General features: G+C 38.9%; 1 pseudogene; it reads right to left on the bottom strand.

Moving 5' to 3' along the window:
* Positions 1-939: 939 nt before the first annotated feature.
* LOC114629988 lies at positions 940-1,443 on the bottom strand (annotated as a pseudogene).
* Between the last annotated feature and the right edge of the window lie 6,989 nt (positions 1,444-8,432).

Raw genomic sequence — 8,432 nt, 5'->3', positions numbered from 1 at the left:
ATTCTCACAAACTGAATCCAAGAACACATCAAAACCATCATTCATCAAGAGTAAGTATGCTTCATCCCAGTGTAGCAAGGATGGTTCAATATATGAAAATCCATTAATATAATGCACTATGTAAACAAACTCACATAAAAAAAGCACATGATCATCTCCTTAGATGTTGAAAATGTATTTGAAAAAAAATACAACATCACTTCCTGTTGAAAGTATTGGAGATATCAGGAACTCAATGCTCATACATAAACACTATAAAAATAATTAACAGCAAACCAACAGCCTATATCAAATTAAATGGAAAGATACTTGACTCAATCCCACTAAAATCAGAGACAAGGATGCCCACTCTCCCCACATCTAATCAATATTGTACTCAAAGTTCTTGCTATAGCAATAAGACAACAAAAGGAGATCAAGAGGTTAAAAACTGGCAAAGAAGAAGTCAAGGTATTATTATTTGTAGATGATAGGATAGTAGACATAAGTGACCCCCAAAATTCTGCCAGAGAACTTGTACAGCTGATACCTTCAGCAAAGTGGCTGGATATATAATTAACTCAAGTAATTCAGTAGCCTTCATTTATTCAAATGAAAAATAGGCTGAGAAAGAAATAAGGAAAACAACACTCTTCACAATAGGCACAAATCATATAAAATATCTTGGGGTAACACTAATCAAACAAGTGAAAGATCTGTATGACAGTAACTTCAAGTCTCTCAAGAAAGAAATCAAAGATCTCAGAAAATAGAAAGATCTCTCATGCTCATTGATTGGCATAATTAACACAGTAAAAATGACCATCCTACCAAAAGCAATCTACAGATTCAACAGAATCCCCATCAAAATCCCATCATAATACTCCAAATCTTTCTTTTTTATCGTTTTACTGGAAACAGTTTGATGAGCCCCTCCTGCTGTGCAGTGTTATCCTGGAATCAAGCACCTTCCTCCTTGGCAATGCAGTCTTTCTTGAGTGGTCCCATGAATGCTTTCTTCTCCTGCAAGTTCTGGAATCAACCATGGCCAAACTTGGTGTTGGTAGCCATGAACTCATGTTAATATTCTCTATAGTCTGATGTTTTATCTGGACCAGCAAAGACTCATGAAGAGTAAGCACTGAATTCTTGGGTCCCCCCACATTGCCTTTGAGCCCGATGAAGTCATTGGTTACCCCACAATAATGGACAAAGACACCCAGTGGGTTGATGCTCTTGTCAGACAGGTCATATTCAGTAGATGCATTGTTCTTGATCAGTTTACTATCTTTGATGAGGTAGCCCTGACCAATCTTGAAAACCTTGTTAATCTAGGTTCAGTGATGATAGTATTTCTGTCTAGCTTGAGCCACAAAAGGCTACTCATGCAGGTTGTTAGGCTCCAATACAGGCAAGTTTGTGCAGAACTCAATGGGTCTTTCGGGGCAGAATCCAGGCAGGCATGGTACAGGAGGAGCTTAGAGTTCTATATCTTCTTGTAAACTCTGCTAGCAGAATATTCACTTCTAGGCAGTTAAGATAAAGCCCACACCCACAGTGACACACCTACTCAAGCTCAGCAACATCTACTTCAACAGAGCCAGACCTTCTAATTGTGCCACTCCATGGGCCAAGCACATACCAAGCATTACAGTAATCCACTTCCCTTGGCCTATCAAGTTGCAGTACTACTAGGCTCATCTTCTCAAACTGAGGATAAATAAAGGCAGTCCAGTAAGAAGAGTGGTCTACAAAGACAGACAACAGAGTCAGAGACAATGTCTGCACCTGTTTTAGGGGCCCTGCATGAAGACCTAGCTGCACATATGTTTTATATGATTAAAGGTCCTGGATCTATCATTTGCATGTTCTCAGATCAATGCTTAAGTCTTTGTAAGCCCCCATAGTTCCAGGTTAATTGATTCTGTAGGTTTTCCTGTGATGTCTTTCATACTACTAGCTTCTTTAACTTTTTTCTTCCTTCTGAAAGATTCCACATACTCCATCTAATATTTAGCTGTGGGTCTAAGCATGCATTTCTATCATGCTAGATAAAGCCTCTCCAATGACATTGATTGTTAGGTCTTGTCTACAATTTTAGAAGAATATCATTAGTAGTGTCAGGGGTGGGCTATCTCTCATGGAATAGGTCTCAAGTTGGGTAAGTCATTGGGTAGCCATTCCATCAGTTTCTTCTTTAACTTTATCTCTGAACACCTTTTATGTAGGACAAATTGTTCGTCTAAGGTTTTGTGGCCTGGTTGGTGTTTCCATCTTTCAGTTTGAAGTTAGGTCTTGTCAACAAGGGGTAGCCACTTCACATTCCATATCTCCTATTGTTCCAAGTCCTAGCTGGGTTACCCTCATAAATTTCTTCCAGTTTTCATTTTCCTAGGATACTAGCTCACCTCATAAATGCCAACCTTTATTCCAATTCTCTCTCCCAGTTTTCTTTTCCTGTTGATCACTTGATACCTCCTGTTTCCCTCTCCAGACTCTATCACACCAAGTTCTCTTTCTCTACCTAACCCCAGATGTCTATTGTATTTCCTTTGTTCAGTGAAATTCAAGTATCATCCAATGGGACCTCCTTGTTAGCTTCTTTCGGTCTGTGCATTGCAGCATGGTTATCCACACAGTCATGGCAAGAACAAAATGAAGATCTACCTAAAAGTGATAGGGAAGATGATTGACAAGCAACCTAATGAAGAGGAATTAACAAAAAAATTCTACAAGGAATTAAACATCTCAAATGTCACACAATCTTTCAATCTAATTAAATCATTCAAATTATTGGAATAACTTTTACTTTAATAAATACTCAAGAATAGTCAACAAGAATTTTGAAACCTTTTTATCTTAATTATCAGAGAAATTCAAATGAAACTAGGCTCCCCTCTCATCTCTCTCCAGCAAAAATGACCCTTTATTTATGTGAAAAGTAACAATTGCTAAGAAGCATATGGAGAACAGGTGGCTCTTAGACACTTTTCTGGAATTTAAATTAGTGTCAATGTTTTGGAAAACATTACTGAGGCTTATCTCTTAAAGTTAGTCATGTATTTGACACAGTCGAGACTCTCACTAGATGTTTGGGTGGTTTGTATGAGAATGACCCTCATGAGTTCAAATGTTTGAACCCTTGCTTCCTAGTTGATGGAACTATCTATGCAGCATTAGTAGGTGTGGCTTTGTTGGATGAGGTATGGTAATGGGGAAGAGATCTTAGGCTTAAAGAGACTGATGGCATTCCCAGTGTCCTCTCTGTCTACTGCTTATGAATTCACTGAAGGAATGAGCTCTCAGTGTTCCTTCTGCAGAGTCATTGTTCTACATTTTGGACTCTAACCTTCTGGAGCGATTAGCTGAATTAAGGTTTTTCTTTTAAAAATTGTGTTGCTCATACTGTTTTACGTAAAAAGAAAAAAAGTAAGTAAAAGAGCATTTATCCAGTTATCTGAACTCTGCATATCATAGCAGTAAAACATTATTAGTTCAGTAAATCAGTCAATATGTCTCTCAGGGGTTATATGATACATGCAGACACAGGTTAGCTATAGTTGAATGGAATAATTTTCTTTATACTATTTAGGAAGCATCTGGAGAATGTTGTTCTTCACACACACACACACAAAAGGGAGTTTATTACAGAAATAGACAAATTATACACATTTCAATAAAATAAAGCTTATTACTGAGACCCAGGGACTCAGAGTCACCTTGTCACCTACAACTTGATCACATGTGTATTTATAGCCAATGTTTATATTGGTAGTAAGGACAGAAATATAGATTTTTATATAATTACAATTTGAATTATTTAATATATATTTACTTTCTCTTGTTTTTATGCAGGTAATATATTTTCTGTTCATATTGTACAGTTTCTCCAGAACTCAAAGGATCCCAGGGACCCTATTATCCCAACATCACATGTGACACAATTTGAAGGCAATCTGAGCAGACACAATTCACTTAGATTCTAGGTGCTATCATGCTTTAATTGAACACACATCATCCACTGGCTTACAGTTATCATGTACTCCTTCATTGTCACACTATGCAGGATGCCAAGTTGTCACTTAGAAGGACTCACATATTCTTCTTGAGTGCTAAATAGCCCTAAGATATAATTTGAGTATAATTCAGCTTCAGATAAAGAATCCTGATATAGATGTTTGTCACACGATGTACACATTACAGTTGCTGGGAGAAGAGTATAAATAAGATCGACAGATGGGATCTTGTAGAAAAGAAATGGGATTTCAGAATTTGAGAGAGAGTAAGGGAGAGGGAGAGGGGGAGGGAGAGGAAGAGGGAGAGGGTGAGGGAGAGGAAGAGGGAGAGGGTGAGGGAGAGTGGGAGGAAAGGGGAGGGAGGAAGAGAGAGGGAGAGAAAGGGAGAGAGAGGCAGAGAGAGGGAGAGGAGAGAGAGGGAGAGGTGAAGACGGAGAGAGAGAAGGAGAGAGGGAGAGAGGAAGAGAGGGGGAGATTGAGGAGAGGGGGGGAGAGAGAGGGAGAGAAGTAGAGTGGGGGAGGGAGGGAGACAGCGAGAGAAAGTTTGGTAGAAGAAGCACAGAATATGTGAGAAAATCGATGTTGCTTAGGGTTAGGTGGGGTTGCTAATGAAACAATAAGGATTGGTGAGATCACTCTGTGAGGCTCTTAGCCACCTGAGGGTAGGTGGGACTTATCTGTCAGGTAGCTAGCATTTGACATAGATATGAAGGAGAAGTAATGGTGCAGGGTAATATATATTTTGATGGCTGAATTTGGAAATTCCAAAGTGGACAGGGGAGAGGATGATGTTCAAAGTCACTATTTGGACCTTTTTTCCAGATAGGGTAACTGGAAGAATCCTGCAATGCAGAAAGCATAACAATAAAAATGATTCCAATGTGGGCTGGGGGAAGACCCATGCAATAGTGGCAGTGGCAATTGCTGCATTGGATTATATCTTAGGAGAAATTCTCTGGCAGTTAAACATTCAAGGCTGTTATACTGGTCTCCTTTGTTTGTTGGACAAGTGGAGAAAGCACCTGATAGTTTGTGGTTGGAATTTGGGTAATCCCAATGAAATATTAGAAACAGGAGAAGAAATAAAAAATCTTAGATAGTCAATAGATAAGGACTTGAGGATTCCCTATTGTTGAGGGTCGCTGAGGCAAGGTAAAGATGTTCCTTAGTTTTCCAAAGACTATGAGACACTTGGATGGTCCACGGTAAATGGAAGGTGTAAACAGGTATGATATTTACCTTTCTTATAAATGTGGAAACTTAATTTAATTAAAACACAAAGTATGAGTTGAGTTATAAGACAGTAGGAAATAAAATGTTGCTGTATAACAGAGATTTCCCACCCTTGAAGAAACTGACAGGGTAAAAGAGTGAACATGGAGGAAAACAATCAGTGTATGTATGTGAAGATAGTGAGATCTGGAGAGTCTACATCCATCAGAAAATGTTGTATCCACCTGTTTTAAGAAAAACAGTCAGTATTCCTTGAACAATGGGTGAACTTATTCATAAGGCATAGGCTTTGTCAGTACACATGCCCTAAAATAGCTGAAATAATGAAATGGTTGAGTGTTACCACTGGTTTTGGGAAGCAATGAGTATTGTATTATCTGACAGAATATATAGTATTTAATGATTATTTACTCAACTGGAAACTCATAAATGTATATTTATATATATGTATTCACACACGTGTGTGTGTGTGTGTAATTATGTGAAGATTATTTAATACCCACTGTGATGGCTACTTTTGTTATCAATATGACTACAAACAAAAATGGAGAGCACATATGTTAGTGATTTCTGCTTTATTTTATGTTGGAAGATATAGTTTTAACTTGCATCTCTAAAAAATGATGATACACATTTACTCTACATTTTAATCCAGATCTAATTTGCTCCATGCTTTCTGTTGGAAACTTGCATAAGCACATGTAAATAGGGAGCTTTTCATCTGCATTGCTTGTTCATCTTCCTTTCTTACTGAATCCAGAAAAACCAGCACATCAGTTGCCATAAATATAATGGATTAAGATGTATCATCTCAATCACTATTTAGAAAAGTACCTTGTTGGGCTGTAGAAGACATCCTGGGGTGTTTGGCCATGCCCCCAGAACCCAGAGGCCTAACATGCAATCTCACCTCCATTTAACTTGTATGGTGTGTCATGTAAGGCATAGGTAGAGGGCATGACTAACAGGCCCCTGCCTCAAGATTTACATATTAATCAATTACCTAAAGGCTGGGGAACATAGATTACTAACTTTTTTCCTCCCTAGCACCTCTTCTTTCCTGCTCCCCATATAAGAAAGCTCCTCCTGGCATTTTGTGGGAGAACATTCACATCTAGATACAACTATCATCATGGCCAATAAACTTTCATCTTGGATTCCACGTGTCTCCTGGAACTTTGGACCTTCTTGTGTAAGTGGGAAACTTGCCCTTGGGAAAAGCCTCTCCATGCTCCCTGTTGCAGTGGTTCACAAGGCTCCCTCCCCGGCACCAGCGGCTTGTGCACTCGCGCCTTCAAGGGCTGCCTCCTTCCCTGCTCTGGGGACTCACTCTCCATAGCAGTGGTCCGAAGGCCCACTCCCCTCAGCAGCAGTCCTCCGGACCCTCGCTCTCTGCTAATGCAGCCCACAGGGCTCCCTCCCTAGCAGCAGCGGCCGCCCATGCACCATGTACTCAAGTTCATTCCCTTACCCAAGATTCATGGGTGGCTTGTGGTGCTGAGTTCCATGCCACGGAGTGCTACCACTGCAATGTGCAGGTGGCCCAAGCCTCGGCTCTGCCTTGGCTGCAACGCATGGGTATGCCTGACCTGCACCGTTCCTCGTGCCAGTTCTAACCCATAGTACCTTACCTGTTTGTATACAACCTGGTCTTATGAAGGCATTCTTCCCTCTGATGACTCTAGCTTGTGTCAAATTGACTTAGAACCTTCAAGGAAACTCATTTTTCCTCCATAGGTTTATTTTTTTCAAAATGACTTATTTTAATATATTTTTACTATTGTCCCAGACAAGTCCAGGCTGACAACACGTAAGAGAAGGGCATAGCTCTGTGATACCTGAAAGCATAATTCACTGAAGGTGTACTTATTAGAGTTCAGAGTGTAGCCCTCTAAATAGAATCCATCACTGAGGGACAGTAGAGGAGTGGGTTCAGAAAGTGTAATTATCAAAATTGATTTTAAATGAAAATGTCACTTTCCTTGTCTACTCTACAGATCATAAATACTTGAGTCACATGGTCTTTTAAGTGTGATGTGTAGCATGTGCCCCCAAAGTATTTTCAAATATTACACAACCACGGTCCCATTACAAGAACAAGACCCCTTTCTCTCCATCCTTATAAAATTTATTATTTTTCTTTCTTTTTGTAAATGGCTTCCATGCCATTGGTTATAGACAACGCAGAATTTTGAATTTAATTTTCATTTTGTAGAGAAAAGAGAGGTTGGCTTCATGTAACCTATCCTGTCCACATACATTGGCCAAGATTTATGAGACTAATCAGAGAATGGAGGGCAGAAAGATATCTACCGATGAGGACACCATGTCTTAGTTCTGTGTTTTCTGATCCCTGTTTTATCCTGTGAGCCCACATCTCAGACAAGTGATGGAAATGAGTTGTTGAGAAGAGAAATAAGACTGATCTCCTTGAGAATCAATGCCTTTACCAATAATAGTGAATAGTGTTGATTCAAGTAAAATATATATTAATCAAAGTGAGGAATGAGATTTTTAAATATTAACATTGGAATCATTTAGTATACCTATGTTGCAGTAGAATTCTTCCTTTGACTACCTCCCAACACAAGATTAGCAAGGTTTACATTACTTCAATAATAGTATGTATGGATGTTGGTTACATTTAATAATAACATTTTATGTTCTTTACATATGGAGAACAGATATTATATGTTAGCCCTCAGAAAGATAACAGTGTTCTCATTAAACAGTGGAAATGTGTTTAAAAACTTTGTGTTAGGAAAGATGAGTACAATTAATCTCAAAGATTAATTAAGTACAATAAAAATTAGAAATGTTACAAAATTGCAGCAATGAGAGAAAAAAATCCATTATCAATCTCCCCGGCTGTCCTCACCAACACAGTGCTTCACTGAGTTATCTTGATAAATATCAACTCTAATTTGTTCTTATATTACACTCTTAGATTATAGAACCATTTAAATATTTTACTAATGAGCAAACAAACAATAACTTTAATAGAATATGAGACTGCAGAAAAGGCTGTAATGAATTTCCATGGCTGGAGGAAGAGTCCACATCTTTAACATTAAAAAGCATGCTCATAGAGCATAGGCCAGAATTTCTTAGATTCTGAAGTGAGCCTGGGAAGTTCTTGTTGGTTGTAAGTGCCCCCTTCTTGTCCTGAGGATCCCTGCAGGGAGGTTTTTGTTCAGGTTCATA

This window comes from Grammomys surdaster, unplaced genomic scaffold, assembly GCF_004785775.1.
Source record: "Grammomys surdaster isolate TR1022 unplaced genomic scaffold, NIH_TR_1.0 323, whole genome shotgun sequence".
Classification (NCBI taxonomy): Eukaryota; Metazoa; Chordata; class Mammalia; order Rodentia; family Muridae; genus Grammomys; species Grammomys surdaster.
The sequence above is the reverse complement of the archived record's forward strand: the minus strand, read 5'-3'. Positions and strand labels throughout refer to the sequence as shown.